At 40.2% G+C, this 21,972-nt stretch overlaps 7 non-coding genes across 7 annotated transcripts; all 7 read right to left on the reverse strand.

Annotated features, from left to right (window-relative positions):
• Window positions 1-1,111: 1,111 nt before the first annotated feature.
• Window positions 1,112-1,183, reverse strand: TRNAE-UUC (transfer RNA glutamic acid (anticodon UUC)). Its single transcript has one exon. It is a non-coding gene; the product is annotated as a tRNA-Glu (tRNA).
• Window positions 1,184-2,535: 1,352 nt separating this feature from the next.
• TRNAE-UUC (transfer RNA glutamic acid (anticodon UUC)) lies at window positions 2,536-2,607 on the reverse strand. The gene has a single exon. It is a non-coding gene; the product is annotated as a tRNA-Glu (tRNA).
• Window positions 2,608-5,096: 2,489 nt separating this feature from the next.
• On the reverse strand, window positions 5,097-5,168 carry TRNAE-UUC (transfer RNA glutamic acid (anticodon UUC)). Its single transcript has one exon. It is a non-coding gene; the product is annotated as a tRNA-Glu (tRNA).
• Window positions 5,169-5,951: 783 nt separating this feature from the next.
• TRNAE-UUC (transfer RNA glutamic acid (anticodon UUC)) lies at window positions 5,952-6,023 on the reverse strand. The gene has a single exon. It is a non-coding gene; the product is annotated as a tRNA-Glu (tRNA).
• Window positions 6,024-20,459: 14,436 nt separating this feature from the next.
• TRNAE-CUC (transfer RNA glutamic acid (anticodon CUC)) lies at window positions 20,460-20,531 on the reverse strand. The gene has a single exon. It is a non-coding gene; the product is annotated as a tRNA-Glu (tRNA).
• Window positions 20,532-21,040: 509 nt separating this feature from the next.
• TRNAE-CUC (transfer RNA glutamic acid (anticodon CUC)) lies at window positions 21,041-21,112 on the reverse strand. The gene has a single exon. It is a non-coding gene; the product is annotated as a tRNA-Glu (tRNA).
• A 430-nt stretch (window positions 21,113-21,542) lies between these two features.
• On the reverse strand, window positions 21,543-21,614 carry TRNAE-CUC (transfer RNA glutamic acid (anticodon CUC)). The gene has a single exon. It is a non-coding gene; the product is annotated as a tRNA-Glu (tRNA).
• Between the last annotated feature and the right edge of the window lie 358 nt (window positions 21,615-21,972).

The raw sequence follows: 21,972 nt of genomic DNA on the forward strand, positions 1-21,972 counted from the left end.
TTGGCGGTGAAAGCGCCAAATCCTAACCACAAGACATATGGGACGTTGTCGTATGAAGGCGTTTCCTATTTATCGGGAAAACACAAGTATGGCATACAATCGGATGCTTGTGGCATGAACTGCACGTCGTGTATTATATATTCTCTTGTAATAAGGCAACAAATACGAGAGGCCAATTTATATCTTTTATTTAAATTGTCTTTGAGAATTTTATACAAGCTGCGATGTTCAACTGTCCAGGAATCTAAAACAGGTGTTCCCACACCGGGAATTGAACCCGGGCCTTGGCGGTGAAAACGCCAAATCCTAACCACTAGAGCATATGGGACGTTGTCGTATGAAGGCGTTTCCTATTTATCGGGAAAACACAAGTATGGCATACAATCAGATGTTTGTGACATGAACTGCACGTCGTGTATTATATATTCTCTTGTAATAAGGCAACAAATACGAGAGGCCAATTTATATAGTTTAATTAAATTGTCTATGAGCGTTTTATACAAGCTGCGATGTTCAACTGACCAGGAATCTAAAACAGGTGTTCCCACACCGGGAATTGAACCCAGGCCTTGGCGTTGAAAGCGCCAAATCCTAACCACTAGAACATATGGGACGATATCATTTGAAAGCGTTTCCTATTTATCGGGAAAACACAAGTATGGCATACAATCGGATGCTTGTGACATGAACTGCACGTCGTGTATTATATATTCTCTGGTAATAAGGCAACAAATACGAGAGGCCAATTTATATAGTTTAATTAAATTGTTTATGAGCGTTTTATACAAGCTGCGGTGTTCAACTGACCAGGAATCTAAAACAGGTGTTCCCACACCGGGAATTGAACCCAGGCCTTGGCGGTGAAAGCGCCAAATCCTAACCACTAGAACATATGGGACGTTATCATGTGAAAGCGTTTCCTATTTATCGGGAAAACACAAGTATGGCATACAATCGGATGCTTGTGACATGAACTGCACGTCGTGTATTATATATTCTTTTGTAATAAGGCAACAAATACGAGAGGCCAATTTATATCTTTTAATTAAATTGTCTTTGAGAATTTTATACAAGCTGCGATGTTCAACTGACCAGGAATCTAAAACAGGTGTTCCCACACCGGGAATTGAACCCAGGCCTTGGCGGTGAAAGCGCCAAATCCTAACCACTAGACCATATGGGACGCGGTCTTATAAAGGCGTTTCCTATTTATCGGGAAAACACAAGTAAGGCATATAACAGAATACTTGTGACATGAACTGCATGTCATGTATTATATATTCTCTTGTAATAAGGCAACAAATACGAGAGGCCAATTTATATCTTTTATTTAAATTGTCTTTCAGAATTTTGTACAAGCTGCGATGTTCAACTGACCAGGAACCTAAAACAGGTGTTCCCACACCAGGAATTGAACCCGGGCCTTGGCGGTGAAAGCGCCAAATCCTAACTGATAGACCATATGGGACGTGGTCTTATAAAGGCGTTTCCTATTTATCGGGAAAACACAAGTAAGGCATATAACAGAATACTTGTGACATGAACTGCACGTCGTGTATTATATATTCTCTTGTAATAAGGTAACAAATACGAGAGGCCAATTTATATCTTTTATTTAAATTGTCTTTGAGAATTTTGTACAAGCTGCGATGTTCAACTGACCAGGAAGCTAAAACAGATGTTCCCAATCCGGGAATTGAACCGAGGCCTTGGCGGTGAAAGCGCCAAATCCTAACCACTAGACCATATGGGACGTTGTCGTATGAAGGCGTATCCTATTTATCGGGAAAACACAAGTAAGGCATATAATAGGATACTTGTGACATGTACTGCACGTCGTGTATTATATATTCTCTTGTAATAAGGCAACAAATACGAGAGGCCAATTTATATCTTTTATTTAAATTGTCTTTGAGAATTTTGTACAAGCTGCGATGTTCAACTGACCAGGAATCTAAAACGGGTCTTCCCACACCGGGAATTGAACCCGGGCCTTGGCGGTGAAAGCGCCAAATCCTAACCACAAGACATATGGGACGTTGTCGTATGAAGGCGTTTCATATTTATCGGGAAAACACAAGTATGGCATACAATCGGATGCTTGTGACATGAACTGCACGTCGTGTATTATATATTCTCTTGTAATCAGGCAACAAATACGAGAGGTCAATTTATATAGTTTAATTAAATTGTTTATGAGCGTTTTATACAAGCTGCGATGTTCAACTGACCAGGAATCTAAAACAGGTGTTCCCACACCGGGAATTGAACCCAGGCCTTGGCGGTGAAAGCGCCAAATCCTAACCACTAGAACATATGGGACGTTATCATTTGAAAGCGTTTCCTATTTATCGGGAAAACACAAGTATGGCATACAATCGGATGCTTGTGACATGAATTGCACGTCGTGTATTATATATTCTTTTGTAATAAGGCAACAAATACGAGAGGCCAATTTATATCTTTTAATTAAATTGTCTTTGAGAATTTTATACAAGCTGCGATGTTCAACTGACCAGGAATCTAAAACAGGTGTTCCCACACCGGGAATTGAACCCAGGCCTTGGCGGTGAAAGCGCCAAATCCTAACCACTAGACCATATGGGACGCGGTCTTATAAAGGCGTTTCCTATTTATCGGGAAAACACAAGTAAGGCATATAACAGAATACTTGTGACATGAACTGCACGTCATGTATTATATATTCTCTTGTAATAAGGCAACAAATACGAGAGGCCAATTTATATCTTTTATTTAAATTGTCTTTCAGAATTTTGTACAAGCTGCGATGTTCAACTGACCAGGAACCTAAAACAGGTGTTCCCACACCAGGAATTGAACCCGGGCCTTGGCGGTGAAAGCGCCAAATCCTAACTGATAGACCATATGGGACGTGGTCTTATAAAGGCGTTTCCTATTTATCGGGAAAACACAAGTAAGGCATATAACAGAATACTTGTGACATGAACTGCACGTCGTGTATTATATATTCTCTTGTAATAAGGCAACAAATACGAGAGGCCAATTTATATCTTTTATTTAAATTGTCTTTGAGAATTTTGTACAAGCTGCGATGTTCAACTGACCAGGAAGCTAAAACAGATGTTCCCAATCCGGGAATTGAACCGAGGCATTGGCGGTGAAAGCGCCAAATCCTAACCACTAGACCATATGGGACGTTGTCGTATGAAGGCGTATCCTATTTATCGGGAAAACACAAGTAAGGCATATAATAGGATACTTGTGACATGAACTGCACGTCGTGTATTATATATTCTCTTGTAATAAGGCAACAAATACGAGAGGCCAATTTATATCTTTTATTTAAATTGTCTTTGAGAATTTTGTACAAGCTGCGATGTTCAACTGACCAGGAATCTAAAACGGGTCTTCCCACACCGGGAATTGAACCCGAGCCTTGGCGGTGAAAGCGCCAAATCCTAACCACTAGAGCATATGGGACGTTGACATTTGAAGGCGTTTCCTATTTATCGGGAAAACACAAGTAAGGCATTTAATAGGATACTTGTGACATGAACTGCACGTCGTGAATTATATATTCTCTTGTAATAAGGCAACAAATACGAGACGCCAATTTATATCTTTTAATTAAATTGTCTATGAGCATTTTATACAAGCTGCGATGTTCAACTGACCAGGAATCTAAAACGGGTGTTCCCACACCGGGAATTGAACACGGGCCTTGGCGGTGAAAGCGCCAAATCCTAACCACTAGACATATGGGACGTTGTCGTATTAAGGCGTTTCCTATTTATCAGGAAAACACAAGTAAGGCATATAATACGATACTTGTGACATGAACTGCACGTCGTGTATTATATATTCTCTTGTAATAAGGCAAAAAATACGAGAGGCCAATTTATATCTTTTATTTAAATTGTCTTTGAGAATTTTATACAAGCTGCGATGTTCAACTGTCCAGGAATCTAAAACAGGTGTTCCCACACCGGGAATTGAACCCGGGCCTTGGCGGTGAAAGCGCCAAATCCTAACCACTAGACATATGGGACGTTGTCGTATGAAGGCGTTTCCTATTTATCGGGAAAACACAAGTAAGGCATATAATAGGATACTTGTGACATGAACTGCACGTCGTGTATTATATATTCTCTTGTAATAAGGCAACAAATACGAGAGGCCAATTTAAATCTTTTAATTAAATTGTCTATGTTCATTTTATACAAGCTGCGATGTTCACCTGACCAGGAATCTAAAACAGGTGTTCCCACACCGGGAATTGAACCCGGGCCTTGGCGGTGAAAGCGCCAAATCCTAACCACTGGACATATGGGACGTTGTCGTATGAAGGCGTTTCCTATTTATCGGGAAAACACAAGTATGGCATACAATCAGATGTTTGTGACATGAACTGCACGTCGTGTATTATATATTCTCTTGTAATAAGGCAACAAATACAAGAGGCCAATTTAAATCTTTTAATTAAATTGTCTATGTTCATTTTATACAAGCTGCGATGTTCACCTGACCAGGAATCTAAAACAGGTGTTCCCACACCGGGAATTGAACCCGGGCCTTGGCGGTGAAAGCGCCAAATCCTAACCACTGGACATATGGGACGTTGTCGTATGAAGGCGTTTCCTATTTATCGGGAAAACACAAGTATGGCATACAATCGGATGCTTGTGACATGAACTGCACGTCGTGTATTATATATTCTCTTGTAATAAGGCAACAAATACGAGAGGCCAATTTAAATCTTTTATTTAAATTGTCTTTGATAATTTTATACAAGCTGCGATGTTCAACTGACCAGGAATATAAAACAGGTGTTACCACACCGGGAATTGAACCCGGGCCTTGGCGGTGAAAACGCCAAATCCTAACCACTAGAGCATATGGGACGTTGTCGTATGAAGGCGTTTCCTATTTATCGGGAAAACACAAGTATGGCATACAATCAGATGTTTGTGACATGAACTGCACGTCGTGTATTATATATTCTCTTGTAATAAGGCAACAAATACGAGAGGCCAATTTATATAGTTTAATTAAATTGTCTATGAGCGTTTTATACAAGCTGCGATGTTCAACTGACCAGGAATCTAAAACAGGTGTTCCCACACCGGGAATTGAACCCGGGCCTTGGCGGTGAAAGCGCCAAATCCTAACCACTAGACCATATGGGACGCGGTCTTATAAAGGCGTTTCCTATTTATCGGGAAAACACAAGTAAGGCATATAACAGAATACTTGTGACATGAACTGCACGTCATGTATTATATATTCTCTTGTAATAAGGCAACAAATACGAGAGGCCAATTTATATCTTTTATTTAAATTGTCTTTCAGAATTTTGTACAAGCTGCGATGTTCAACTGACCAGGAACCTAAAACAGGTGTTCCCACACCAGGAATTGAACCCGGGCCTTGGCGGTGAAAGCGCCAAATCCTAACTGATAGACCATATGGGACGTGGTCTTATAAAGGCGTTTCCTATTTATCGGGAAAACACAAGTAAGGCATATAACAGAATACTTGTGACATGAACTGCACGTCGTGTATTATATATTCTCTTGTAATAAGGCAACAAATACGAGAGGCCAATTTATATCTTTTATTTAAATTGTCTTTGAGAATTTTGTACAAGCTGCGATGTTCAACTGACCAGGAATCTAAAACAGGTGTTCCCACACCGGGAATTGAACCCAGGCCTTGGCGGTGAAAGCGCCAATACCTAACCACTAGAACATATGGGACGTTATCATTTGAATGCGTTTCCTATTTATCGGGAAAACACAAGTATGGCATACAATCGGATGTTTGTGACATGAACTGCACGTCGTGTATTATATATTCTCTGGTAATAAGGCAACAAATACGAGAGACCAATTTATATCTTTTATTTAAATTGTCTTTGAGAATTTTGTACAAACTGCGATGTTCAACTGACCAGGAATCTAAAACAGGTGTTCCCACACCGGGAATTGAACCCGGGCCTTGGCGGTGAAAGCGCCAAATCCTAACCACTAGACCATATGGGACGCGATAAAGGCGTTTCCTATTTATCGGGAAAACACAAGTAAGGCATATAACAGAATACTTGTGACATGAACTGCACGTCATGTATTATATATTCTCTTGTAATAAGGCAACAAATACGAGAGGCCAATTTATATCTTTTATTTAAATTGTCTTTCAGAATTTTGTACAAGCTGCGATGTTCAACTGACCAGGAACCTAAAACAGGTGTTCCCACACCAGGAATTGAACCCGGGCCTTGGCGGTGAAAGCGCCAAATCCTAACTGATAGACCATATGGGACGTGGTCTTGTAAAGGCGTTTCCTATTTATCGGGAAAACACAAGTAAGGCATATAACAGAATACTTGTGACATGAACTGCACGTCGTGTATTATATATTCTCTTGTAATAAGGCAACAAATACGAGAGGCCAATTTATATCTTTTATTTAAATTGTCTTTGAGAATTTTGTACAAGCTGCGATGTTCAACTGACCAGGAAGCTAAAACAGATGTTCCCAATCCGGGAATTGAACCGAGGCCTTGGCGGTGAAAGCGCCAAATCCTAACCACTAGACCATATGGGACGTTGTCGTATGAAGGCGTATCCTATTTATCGGGAAAACACAAGTAAGGCATATAATAGGATACTTGTGACATGAACTGCACGTCGTGTATTATATATTCTCTTGTAATAAGGCAACAAATACGAGAGGCCAATTTATATCTTTTATTTAAATTGTCTTTGAGAATTTTGTACAAGCTGCGATGTTCAACTGACCAGGAATCTAAAACGGGTGTTCCCACACCGGGAATTGAACCCGAGCCTTGGCGGTGAAAGCGCCAAATCCTAACCACTAGAGCATATGGGACGTTGACATTTGAAGGCGTTTCCTATTTATCGGGAAAACACAAGTAAGGCATTTAATAGGATACTTGTGACATGAACTGCACGTCGTGAATTATATATTCTCTTGTAATAAGGCAACAAATACGAGACGCCAATTTATATCTTTTAATTAAATTGTTCATGAGCATTTTATACAAGCTGCGATGTTCAACTGACCAGGAATCTAAAACGGGTGTTCCCACACCGGGAATTGAACACGGGCCTTGGCGGTGAAAGCGCCAAATCCTAACCACTAGACATATGGGACGTTGTCGTATTAAGGCGTTTCCTATTTATCAGGAAAACACAAGTAAGGCATATAATACAATACTTGTGACATGAACTGCACGTCGTGTATTATATATTCTCTTGTAATAAGGCAAAAAATACGAGAGGCCAATTTATATCTTTTATTTAAATTGTCTTTGAGAATTTTATACAAGCTGCGATGTTCAACTGTCCAGGAATCTAAAACAGGTGTTCCCACACCGGGAATTGAACCCGGGCCTTGGCGGTGAAAGCGCCAAATCCTAACCACTAGACATATGGGACGTTGTCGTATGAAGGCGTTTCCTATTTATCGGGAAAACACAAGTAAGGCATATAATCGGATACTTGTGACATGAACTGCACGTCGTGTATTATATATTCTCTTGTAATAAGGCAACAAATACAAGAGGCCAATTTAAATCTTTTAATTAAATTGTCTATGTTCATTTTATACAAGCTGCGATGTTCAACTGACCAGGAATCTAAAACAGGTGTTCCCACACCGGGAATTGAACCCGGGCCTTGGCGGTGAAAGCGCCAAATCCTAACCACTGGACATATGGGACGTTGTCGTATGAAGGCGTTTCCTATTTATCGGGAAAACACAAGTATGGCATACAATCGGATGCTTGTGACATGAACTGCACGTCGTGTATTATATATTCTCTTGTAATAAGGCAACAAATACGAGAGGCCAATTTATATCTTTTATTTAAATTGTCTTTGAGAATTTTATACAAGCTGCGATGTTCAACTGACCAGGAATATAAAACAGGTGTTACCACACCGGGAATTGAACCCGGGCCTTGGCGGTGAAAACGCCAAATCCTAACCACTAGAGCATATGGGACGTTGTCGTATGAAGGCGTTTCCTATTTATCGGGAAAACACAAGTATGGCATACAATCAGATGTTTGTGACATGAACTGCACGTCGTGTATTATATATTCTCTTGTAATAAGGCAACAAATACGAGAGGCCAATTTATATAGTTTAATTAAATTGTCTATGAGCGTTTTATACAAGCTGCGATGTTCAACTGACCAGGAATCTAAAACAGGTGTTCCCACACCGGGAATTGAACCCAGGCCTTGGCGGTGAAAGCGCCAATACCTAACCACTAGAACATATGGGACGTTATCATTTGAAAGCGTTTCCTATTTATCGGGAAAACACAAGTATGGCATACAATCGGATGTTTGTGACATGAACTGCACGTCGTGTATTATATATTCTCTGGTAATAAGGCAACAAATACGAGAGACCAATTTATATCTTTTATTTAAATTGTCTTTGAGAATTTTGTACAAACTGCGATGTTCAACTGACCAGGAATCTAAAACAGGTATTCCCACACCGGGAATTGAACCCGGGCCTTGGCGGTGAAAACGCCAAATCCTAACCACTATAGCATATGGGACGTTGTCGTATGAAGGCGTTTCCTATTTATCGGGAAAACACAAGTATGGCATACAATCAGATGTTTGTGACATGAACTGCACGTCGTGTATTATATATTCTCTTGTAATAAGGCAACAAATAGGAGACGCCAATTTATATCTTTTAATTAAATTGTCTATGAGCATTTTATACAAGCTGCGATGTTCAACTGACCAGGAATCTAAACCAGGTGTTACCACACCGGAAAATGAACCCGGGCCTTGGCGGTGAAAACGCCAAAGCCTAACCACTAGACCATATGGGACGATGTCGTATGAAGGCGTTTCCTATTTATCGGGAAAACACAAGTATGGCATACAATCAGATGTTTGTGACATGAACTGCACGTCGTGTATTATATATTCTCTTGTAATAAGGCAACAAATACGAGAGGCCAATTTATATATTTTAATTAAATTGTCTATGAGCGTTTTATACAAGCTGCGATGTTCAACTGACCAAGAATCTAAAACAGGTGTTCCCACACCGGGAATTGAACCCAGGCCATGGCGGTGAAAGCGCCAAATCCTAACCACTAGAACATATGGGACGTTATCATTTGAAAGCGTTTCCTATTTATCGGGAAAACACAAGTATGGCATACAATCGGATGCTTGGGACATGAACTGCAAGTGGTGTATTATATATTCTCTTGTAATAAGGCAACAAATACGAGAGGCCAATTTATATCTTTTAATTAAATTGTCTTTGAGAATTTTATACAAGCTGCGATGTTCAACTGACCAGGAATCTAAAACAGGTATTCCCAAACCGGGAATTGAACCCGGGCCTTGGCGGTGAAAGCGCCAAATATTAACCACAAGACCATATGGGACGTTGTCGTATGAAGGCGTTTCCTATTTATCGGGAAAACACAAGTAAGGCATATAATACGATACTTGTGACATGAACTGCACGTCGTGTATTATATATTCTCTTGTAATAAGGCAACAAATACGAGAGACCAATTTATATCTTTTATTTAAATTGTCTTTGAGAATTTTGTACAAGCTGCGATGTTCAACTGACCAGGAATCTAAAACCGGTGTTCCCACACCGGGAATTGAACCCGAGCCTTGGCGGTGAAAGCGCCAAATCCTAACCACTAGAGCATATGGGACGTTGACATATGAAGGCGTTTCCTATTTATCGGGAAAACACAAGTAAGGCATTTAATAGTATACTTGTGACATGAACTGCACGTCGTGCATTATATATTCTCTTGTAATAAGGCAACAAATACGAGACGCCAATTTATATCTTTTAATTAAATTGTCTATGAGCATTTTATACAAGCTGCGATGTTCAACTGACCAGGAATCTAAAACGGGTGTTCCCACACCGGGAATTGAACACGGGCCTTGGCGGTGAAAGCGCCAAATCCTAACCACTAGACAAATGGGACGTTGTCGTATGAAGGCGTTTCCTATTTAGCGGGAAAACGCAAGTAAGGCATATAATACGATACTTGTGACATGAACTGCACGTCGTGTATTATATATTCTCTTGTAATAAGGCAACAAATACGAGAGGCCAATTTATATCTTTTATTTAAATTGTCTTTGAGAATTTTGTACAAGCTGCGATGTTCAACTGACCAGGAACCTAAAACAGGTGTTCCCACACCGGAAATTTAACCCGGGCCATGGCGGTGAAAGCGCCAAATCCTAACCACAAGACATATGGGACGTTGTCGTATGAAGGCATTTCCTATTTATCGGGAAATCACAAGTATGGCATACAATCGGATGCTTGTGACATGAACCGCACGTTGTGTATTATATATTCTCTTGTAACAAGGCAACAAATACGAGAGGCCAATTTATATCTTTTAATTAAATTGTCTTTGAGAATTTTGTACAAGCTGCGATGTTCAACTGACCAGGAATCTAAAACGGGTGTTCCCACACCGGGAATTGAACCCGAGCCTTGGCGGTGAAAGCGCCAAATCCTAACCACTAGAGCATATGGGACGTTGACATTTGAAGGCGTTTCCTATTTATCGGGAAAACACAAGTAAGGCATTTAACAGGATACTTGTGACATGAACTGCACGTCGTGCATTATATATTCTCTTGTAATTAGGCAACAAATACGAGACGCCAATTTATATCTTTTAATTAAATTGTCTATGAGCATTTTAAACAAGCTGCGATGTTCAACTGACCAGGAATCTAAAACGGCTGTTCCCACACCGGAAATTGATCACGGGCCTTGGCGGTGAAAGCGCCAAATCCTAACCACAAGACATATGGGACGTTGTCGTATGAAGGCGTTTCCTATTTATCGGGAAATCACAAGTATGGCATACAATCGGATGCTTGTGACATGAACCGCACGTTGTGTATTATATATTCTCTTGTAACAAGGCAACAAATACGAGAGGCCAATTTATATCTTTTAATTAAATTGTCTTTGAGAATTTTGTACAAGCTGCGATGTTCAACTGACCAGGAATCTAAAACGGGTGTTCCCACACCGGGAATTGAACCCGAGCCTTGGCGGTGAAAGCGCCAAATCCTAACCACTAGAGCATATGGGACGTTGACATTTGAAGGCGTTTCCTATTTATCGGGAAAACACAAGTATGGCATACAATCGGATGCTTGGGACATGAACTGCAAGTTGTGTATTATATATTCTCTTGTAATAAGGCAACAAATACGAGAGGCCAATTTATATCTTTTATTTAAATTGTCTTTGAGAATTTTGTACAAGCTGCGATGTTCAACTGACCAGGAATCTAAAACGGGTGTTCCCACACCGGGAATTGATCCCGAGCCTTGGCGGTGAAAGCGCCAAATCCTAACCACTAGATCATATGGGACGTTGACATTCGAAGGCCTTTCCTATTTATCGGGAAAACACAAGTAAGGCATTTAACAGGATACTTGTGACATGAACTGCACGTCGTGCATTATATATTCTCTTGTAATAAGGCAACAAATACGAGACGCCAATTTATATCTTTTAATTAAATTGTCTATGAGCATTTTAAACAAGCTGCGATGTTCAACTGACCAGGAATCTAAAACGGGTGTTCCCACACCGGAAATTGATAACGGGCCTTGGCGGTGAAAGCGCCAAATCCTAACCACAAGACATATAGGACGTTGTCGTATGAAGGCGTTTCCTATTTATCGGGAAAAACACAAGTAAGGCATATAATACGATAATTGTGACATGAACTGCACGTCGTGCATTATATATTCTCTTGTAATAAGGCAACAAATATAGACGCCAATTTATATCTTTTAATTAAATTGTCTATGAGCATTTTATACAAGCTGCGATGTTCAACTGACCAGGAATCTAAAACTGGTGTTCCCACACCGGGAATTGAACCCGGGCCTTGGCGGTGAAAGCGCCAAATCCTAACCAATAGACATATGGGACGTTGTCGTATGAAGCGTTTCCTATTTATCGGGAAAACACAAGTAAGGCATATAATACGATACTTGTGACATGAACTGCACGTCGTGTATTATATATTCTCTTGTAATAAGGCAACAAATACGAGAGGCCAATTTATATCTTTTATTTAAATTGTCTTTGAGAATTTTGTACAAGCTGCGATGTTCAACTGACCAGGAATCTAAAACAGGTGTTCCCACACCGGGAATTGAACCCGGGCCTTGGCGGTGAAAGCGCCAAATCCTAACCACAAGACATATGGGACGTTGTCGTATGAAGGCGTTTCATATTTATCGGGAAAACACAAGTATGGCATACAATCGGATGCTTGTGACATGAACTGCACGTCGTGTATTATATATTCTCTTGTAATCAGGCAACAAATACGAGAGGTCAATTTATATAGTTTAATTAAATTGTTTATGAGCGTTTTATACAAGCTGCGATGTTCAACTGACCAGGAATCTAAAACAGGTGTTCCCACACCGGGAATTGAACCCAGGCCTTGGCGGTGAAAGCGCCAAATCCTAACCACTAGAACATATGGGACGTTATCATTTGAAAGCGTTTCCTATTTATCGGGAAAACACAAGTATGGCATACAATCGGATGCTTGTGACATGAATTGCACGTCGTGTATTATATATTCTTTTGTAATAAGGCAACAAATACGAGAGGCCAATTTATATCTTTTAATTAAATAGTCTTTGAGAATTTTATACAAGCTGCGATGTTCAACTGACCAGGAATCTAAAACAGGTGTTCCCACACCGGGAATTGAACCCGGGCCTTGGCGGTGAAAGCGCCAAATCCTAACCACTAGAACATATGGGACGTTATCATTTGAAAGCGTTTCCTATTTATCGGGAAAACACAAGTATGGCATACAATCGGATGCTTGTGACATGAACTGCACGTCGTGTATTATATATTCTCTTGTAATAAGGCAACAAATACGAGAGGCCAATTTAAATCTTTTAATTAAATTGTCTATGAGCATTTTATACAAGCTGCGATGTTCAACTGACCAGGAATCTAAAACAGGTGTTCCCACACCGGGAATTGAACCCGGGCCTTGGCGGTGAAAGCGCCAAATCCTAACCAATAGACATATGGGACGTTGTCGTATGAAGCGTTTTCTATTTATCGGGAAAACACAAGTAAGGCATATAATACGATACTTGTGACATGAACTGCACGTCGTGTATTATATATTCTCTTGTAATAAGGCAACAAATACGAGAGGCCAATTTATATCTTTTGTTTAAATTGTCTTTGAGAATTTTGTACAAGCTGCGATGTTCAACTGACCAGGAATCTAAAACGGGTGTTCCCACACCGGGAATTGAACCCGAGCCTTGGCGGTGAAAGCGCAAAATCCTAACCACTGGAGCATATGGGACGTTGTCGTATGAAGGCGTTTCCTATTTATCGGGAAAACACAAGTATGGCATACAATCAGATGTTTGTGACATGAACTGCACGTCGTGTATTATATATTCTCTTGTAATAAGGCAACAAATACGAGAGGCCAATTTATATAGTTTAATTAAATTGTCTATGAGCGTTTTATACAAGCTGCGATGTTCAACTGACCAGGAATCTAAAACAGGTGTTCCCACACCGGGAATTGAACCCAGGCCTTGGCGGTGAAAGCGCCAAATCCTAACCACTAGAACATATGGGGCGTTATCATTTGAAAGCGTTTCCTATTTATCGGGAAAACACAAGTATGGCATACAATCGGATGCTTGTGACATGAACTGCACGTCGTGTATTATATATTCTCTGGTAATAAGGCAACAAATACGAGAGGCCAATTTATATCTTTTATTTAAATTGTCTTTGAGAATTTTGTACAAGCTGCGATGTTCAACTGACCAGGAACCTAAAACTGGTGTTCCCACACCGGGAATTGAACCCGTGCCTTGGCGGTGAAAGCGCCAAATCCTATCCACAAGACATATGGGACGTTGTCGTATGAAGGCGTATCCTATTTATCGGGAAAACACAAGTAAGGCATATAATAGGATTCTTGTGACATGAACTGCACGTCGTGTATTATATATTCTCTTGTAATAAGGCAACAAATACGAGAGGCCAATTTATATCTTTTATTTAAATTGTCTTTGAGAATTTTGTACAAGCTGCGATGTTCAACTGACCAGGAATCTAAAAAGGGTGTTCCCACACCGGGAATTGAACCCGAGCCTTGGCGGTGAAAGCGCCAAATCCTAACCACTATAGCATATGGGACGTTGACATTTGAAGGGGTTTCCTATTTATCGGGAAAACACAAGTAATGCATTTAATAGGATACTTGTGACATGAACTGCACGTCGTGCATTATATATTCTCTTGTAATCATTCATCAAATACGAGACGCCAATTTATATCTTTTAATTAAATTGTCTATGGGCATTTTATACAAGCTGCGATGTTCAACTGACCAGGAATCTAAAACGGGTGTTCCCACACCGGGAATTGAACACGGGCCTTGGCGGTGAAAGCGCCAAATCCTAACCACTAGACATATGGGACGTTGTCGTATGAAGGCGTTTCCTATTTATCGGGAAAACACAAGTAAGGCATATAATACGATACTTGTGACATGAACTGCACGTCGTGTATTATATATTCTCTTGTAATAAGGCAACAAATACGAGAGGCCAATTTATATCTTTTATTTAAATTGTCTTTGAGAATTTTGTACAAGCTGCGATGTTCAACTGACCAGGAACCTAAAACCGGTGTTCCCACACCGGGAATTGAACCCGGGCCTTGGCGGTGAAAGCGCCAAATCCTAACCACAAGACATATGGGACGTTGTCGTATGAAGGCGTTTCCTATTTATCGGGAAAACAAAAGTATAGCATACAATCGGATGCTTGTGACATGAACTGCACGTCGTGTATTATATATTCTCTTGTAATAAGGCAACAAATACGAGAGGCCAATTTATATCTTTTATTTAAATTGTCTTTGAGAATTTTATACAAGCTGCGATGTTCAACTGTCCAGGAATCTAAAACAGGTGTTCCCACACCGGGAATTGAACCCGGGCCTTGGCGGCGAAAGCGCCAAATCCTAACCACTAGAGCATATGGGACGTTGACATTTGAAGGCGTTTCCTATTTATCGGGAAAACACAAGTAAGGCATTTAATAGGATACTTGTGACATGAACTGCAGGTCGTGCATTATATATTCTCTTGTAATAAGGCAACAAATACGAGACGCCAATTTATATCTTTTAATTAAATTGTCTATGAGCATTTTATACAAGCTGCGATGTTCAACTGACCAGGAATCTTAAACGGGTGTTCCCACACCGGGAATTGAACACGGGCCTTGGCGGTGAAAGCGCCAAATCCTAACCACTAGACATATGGGACGTTGTCGTATGAAGGCGTTTCCTATTTATCGGGAAAACACGAGTAAGGCATATAATACGATACTTGTGACATGAACTGCACGTCGTGTATTATATATTCTCTTGTAATAAGGCAACACATACGAGAGGCCAATTTATATCTTTTATTTAAATTGTCTTTGAGAATTTTGTACAAGCTGCGATGTTCAACTGACCAGGAATCTGAAACAGGTGTTCCCACACCGGGAATTGAACCAGGGCCTTGGCGGTGAAAGCGCCAAATCCTAACCACTAGACATATGGGACGTTGTCGTATGAAGGCGTTTCCTATTTATCGGGAAAACACAAGTAAGGCATATAATAGGATACTTGTGACATGAACTGCACGTCGTGTATTATATATTCTCTTTTAATAAGGCAACAAATACGAGAGGCCAATTTAAATCTTTTAATTAAATTGTCTATGAGCGTTTTATACAAGCTGCGTAGTTCAACTGACCAGGAATCTAAAACAGGTGTTCCCACACCGGGAATTGAACCCGGGCCTTGGCGGTGAAAGCGCCAAATCCTAACCACTGGACATATGGGACGTTGTCGTATGAAGGCGTTTCCTATTTATCGGGAAAACACAAGTAAGGCATATAATACGATACTTGTGACATGAACTGCACGTCGTGTATTATATATTCTCTTGTAATAAGGCAACAAATACGAGAGGCCAATTTATATCTTTTATTTAAATTGTCTTTGAGAATTTTGTACAAGCTGCGATGTTCAACTGACCAGGAATCTAAAACAGGTGTTCCCACACCGGGAATTGAACCAGGGCCTTGGCGGTGAAAGCGCCAAATCCTAACCACTAGACATATGGGACGTTGTCGTATGAAGGCGTTTCCTATTTATCGGGAAAACACAAGTAAGGCATATAATAGGATACTTGTGACATGAACTGCACGTCGTGTATTATATATTCTCTTTTAATAAGGCAACAAATACGAGAGGCCAATTTAAATCTTTTAATTAAATTGTCTATGAGCGTTTTATACAAGCTGCGTAGTTCAACTGACCAGGAATCTAAAACAGGTGTTCCCACACCGGGAATTGAACCCGGGCCTTGGCGGTGAAAGCGCCAAATCCTAACCACTGGACATATGGGACGTTGTCGTATGAAGGCGTTTCCTATTTATCGGGAAAACACAAGTAAGGCATATAATACGATACTTGTGACATGAACTGCACGTCGTGTATTATATATTCTCTTGTAATAAGGCAACAAATACGAGAGGCCAATTTATATCTTTTAATTAAATTGTCTTTGAGAATATTTGACAAGCTGCGATGTTCAACTGACCAGGAATCTAAAACAGGTGTTCCCACACCGGGTATTGAATCCAGGCCTTGGCGGTGAAAGCGCCAAATCCTAACCACTAGAACATATGGGACGTTATCATTTGAAAGCGTTTCCTATTTATCGGGAAAACACAAGTATGGCATACAATCGGATGCTTGTGACATGAACTGGCCGTCGTGTATTATATATTCTCTTGTAATAAGGCAACAAATACGAGAGGCCAATTTATATCTTTTAATTATAATTAAATTGTCTTTGAGAATTTTATACAAGCTGCGATGTTCAACTGTCCAGGAATCTAAAACAGGTGTTCCCACACCGGGAATTGAACCCGGGCATTGGCGGTGAAAGCGCCAAATCCTAACCACTACACCATATGGGATGTGGTCTTATAAAGGCGTTTCCTATTTATCGGGAAAACACAAGTAAGGCATATAACAGAATACTTGTGACATGAACTACACGTCGTGTATTATATATTCTCTTGTAATAAGGCAACAAATACGAGAGGCCAATTTATATCTTTTAATTAATTTGTCTATAAGCATTTTATACAAGCTGCGATGTTCAACTGACCAGGAATCTGAAACAGATGTTCCCAATCCGGGAATTGAACCGGGGCCTTGGCGGTGAAAGCGCCAAATCATAACCTCTAGACCATATTGGACGTTGCCATTTGAAGGCGTTTCCTATTTACCGGGAAAACACAAGTATGGCATACAATCGGATGTTTGGGACATGAAATGCAAGTTGTGTATTATATATTCTCTTGTAATAAGGCAACAAATACGAGAGGCCAATTTATATCTTTTATTTAAATTGTCTTTGAGAATTTTGTACAAGCTGCGATGTTCAACTGACCAGGAATCTAAAACGGGTGTTCCCACACCGGGAATTGAACCCGGGCCTTGGCGGTGAAAGCGCCAAATCCTAACCACTAGAGGATATGGGACGTTGACATTTGAAGGCGTTTCATATTTATCGGGAAAACACAAGTATGGCATACAATCAGATGTTTGTGACATGAACTGCACGTCGTGTATTATATATTCTCTTGTAATAAGGCAACAAATACGAGAGGCCAATTTACATATTTTAATTAAATTGTCTATGAGCGTTTTATACAAGCTGCGATGTTCAACTGACCAGTAATCTAAAGCAGGTGTTCCCACACCGGGAATTGAACCCGGGCCTTGGCGGTGAAAGCGCCAAATCCTAATTACTAGACCATATGGGACGTTGTCTTATGAAGGCGTTTCCTATTTATCGGGAAAACAAAAGTAAGGCATATAATAGAATACTTGTGACATGAACTACACGTCGTGTATTATATATTCTCTTGTAATAAGGCAACAAATACGAGAGGCCAATTTATATCTTTTAATTAATTTGTCTATAAGCATTTTATACAAGCTGCGATGTTCAACTGACCAGGAATCTAAAACAGATGTTCCCAATCCGGGAATTGAACCGGGGCCTTGGCGGTGAAAGCGCCAAATCATAACCTCTAGACCATATTGGACGTTGCCATTTGAAGGCGTTTCCTATTTATCGGGAAAACACAAGTATGGCATACAATCGGATGTTTGGGACATGAAATGCAAGTTGTGTATTATATATTCTCTTGTAATAAGGCAACAAATACGAGCGGCCAATTTATATCTTTTATTTAAATTGTCTTTGAGAATTTTGTACAAGCTGCGATGTTCAACTGACCAGGAATCTAAAACGGGTGTTCCCACACCGGGAATTGAACCCGGGCCTTGGCGGTGAAAGCGCCAAATCCTAACCACTAGAGGATATGGGACGTTGACATTTGAAGGCGTTTCATATTTATCGGGAAAACACAAGTATGGCATACAATCAGATGTTTGTGACATGAACTGCACGTCGTGTATTATATATTCTCTTGAAATAAGGCAACAAATACGACAGGCCAATTTATATCTTTTATTTAAATTGTCTTTGAGAATTTTGTACAAGCTGCGATGTTCAACTGACAGGAATCTAAAACGGGTGTTCCCACACCGGGAATTGAACCCGGCCTTGGCTGTGAAAGCGCCAAATCCTAACCACAAGACATATGGGACGTTGTCGTATGAAGGCGTTTCCTATTTATCGGGAAATCACAAGTATGGCATACAATCGGATGCTTGTGACATGAACTGCACGTTGTGTATTATATATTCTCTTGTAATAAGGCAACAAATACGAGAGGCCAATTTATATCTTTTAATTAAATTGTCTTTGAGAATTTTGTACAAGCTGCGATGTTCAACTGACCAGGAATCTAAAACAGATGTTCCCAATCCGGGAATTGAACCGGGGCCTTGGCGGTGAAAGCGCCAAATCCTAACCACAAGACATATGGTACGTTGTCGTATGAAGGCGTTTCCTATTTATCGGGAAAATACAAGTAAGGCATTTAATAGGATACTTGTGACATGAACTGCACGTCGTACATTATATATTCTCCTGTAATAAGGCAACAAATACGAGACGCCAATTTATATCTTTTAATTAAATTGTCTATGAGCATTTTATACAAGCTGCGATGTTCAACTGACCAGGAATCTAAAACGGGTGTTCCCACACCGGGAATTGAACACGGGCCTTGGCGGTGAAAGCGCCAAATCCTAACCACCAGACATATGGGACGTTGTCGTTGAAGGCGTTTCCTATTTATCGGGAAAACACAAGTAAGGCATATAATACGATACTTGTGACATGAACTGCATGTCGTGTATTATATATTCTCTTGTAATAAGGCAACAAATACGAGAGGCCAATTTATATCTTTTATTTAAATTGTCTTTGAGAATGTTGTACAAGCTGCGATGTTCAACTGACCAGGAATCTAAAACAGATGTTCCCACACCGGGAATTGAACCCGAGCCTTGGCGGTGAAAGCGCAAAATCCTAACCACTAGAGCATATGGGACGTTGACTTTTGAAAGCGTTTCCTATTTATCTGGAAAACACAAGTATGGCATACAATCGGATGCTTGGGACATGAACTGCAAGTCGTGTATTATATATTCTCTTGTAATAAGGCAACAAATACGAGAGGCCAATTTATATCTTTTAATTAAATTGTCTTTGAGAATTTTATACAAGCTGCGATGTTCAACTGACCAGGAATCTAAAAGAGGTATTCCCACACCGGGAATTGAACCCGGGCCTTGGCGATGAAAGCGCCAAATACTAACCACAAGACCATATGGGACGTTGTCGTATGAAGGCGTTTCCTATTTATCGGGAAAACACAAGTAAGGTATTTAATAGGATACTTGTGACATGAACTGCACGTCGTGCATTATATATTCTCTTGTAATAAGGCAACAAATATAGACGCCAATTTATATCTTTTAATTAAATTGTCTATGAGCATTTTATACAAGCTGCGATGTTCAACTGACCAGGAATCTAAAACTGGTGTTCCCACACCGGGAATTGAACCCGGACCTTGGCGGTGAAAGCGCCAAATCCTAACCACTAGACATATGGGACGTTGTCGTATGAAGGCGTTTCCTATTTATCGGGAAAACACAAGTAAGGCATATAATACGATACTTGTGACATGAACTGCACGTCGTGTATTATATATTCTCTTGTAATAAGGCAACAAATACGAGAGGCCAATTTAAATCTTTTAATTAAATTGTCTATGAGCGTTTTATACAAGCTGCGATGTTCAACTGACCAGGAATCTAAAACAGGTGTTCCCACACCGGGAATTGAACCCGGGCCTTGGCGGTGAGAGCGCCAAATCATAACCACTAGACCATATGGGATGTTGACGTATGAAGGTGTTTCCTATTTATCGGAAACACATAAGTAAGGCATATAATTGGATACTTGTGACGTGACATGAACTGAATGTCGAGTATTATATATTCTCGTGTGATCGAGCCAACAAATACGAGAGGCCAATTTATATCTTTTATTTAAATTGTCTATGAGAATTTTGTACAAGGTGCGATGTTCAACTGACCAGGAATATAAAACTGGTGTTAAAACACCGGGAAATGAACCCGGGTCATGGCGGTGAGAGCGCCAAATCCTGACCACTAGACCATATGGGACGTTGTCGTATGAAGGCGTTTCCTATTTATCGGGAACACGTAAGTAAGGCATATAATCGGATACTTGTGACGTGACATGAACTGAATGTTGAGTATTATATATTCACTTGTAATAAGGCAACAAATGCGAGAGACCAATTTATATCGTTTAATTAAATTGTCTCTGAGAATTTCATACAAGGTGCGATGTTCAACTGACCAGGAATCTAAAACAGGTGTTCCCACACCGGGAATTGAACCCGGGCCTTGGCGGTGAGAGCGCCAAATCCTAACCACTAGACCATATGGGACGTTGACGTATGAAGGCGTTTCCTATTTATCGGGAACACATAAGTAAGGCATATAATCTGATACTTGTGACGTGACATGAACTGAATGTCGAGTACTATATATATTCTCTTGTAATCAAGCCAACAAATACGAGAGGCCAATTTATATATTTTAATTAAATTGTCTATGAGAATGTTGTACAAGCTGCGATGATCAACTGACCAGGAATATAAAACAGGTGTTCCCACACCGAGAACTGAACATATAATCGGATATTACGGCATATAATCGGATACTTGTGACGTGACATGAACTGAATGTCGAGTATTATATATTCACTTGTAATAAGGCAACAAATGCGAGAGACCAATTTATATCTTTTAATTAAATTGTCTATGAGTATTTTGTACAAGCTGCGATGTTCAACTGACCAGGAATATAAAACTGGTGTTCCCATACCGGGAATTAAACCCGGGCCTTGGCGGTGAGAGCGCCAAATCCTAACCACTAGACCATATGGGATGTTGACGTATGAAGGTGTTTCCTATTTATCGGGAACACATAAGTAAGGCATATAATCTGATACTTGTGACGTGACATGAACTGAATGTCGAGTATTATATATTCTCTTGTGATCGAGCCAACAAATACGAGAGGCCAATTTATATCTTTTAATTAAATTGTCTATGAGAATTGTGTACACTCTGCGATGTTCAACTGACCAGGAATATAAAACTGGTGTTCCCACACCGGGAAATGAACCCGGGTCATGGCGGTGAGAGCGCGAAATCATGACCACTTGACCATATGGGACGTTGTCGTATGAAGGCGTTTCCTATTTATCGGGAACACATAAGTAAGGCATATAATCGGATACTTG

The sequence above is a fragment of the Saccoglossus kowalevskii genome, chromosome 9 (assembly GCF_978046115.1).
Source record: "Saccoglossus kowalevskii chromosome 9, keSacKowa6.1, whole genome shotgun sequence".
Lineage (NCBI taxonomy): Eukaryota > Metazoa > Hemichordata > Enteropneusta > Harrimaniidae > Saccoglossus > Saccoglossus kowalevskii.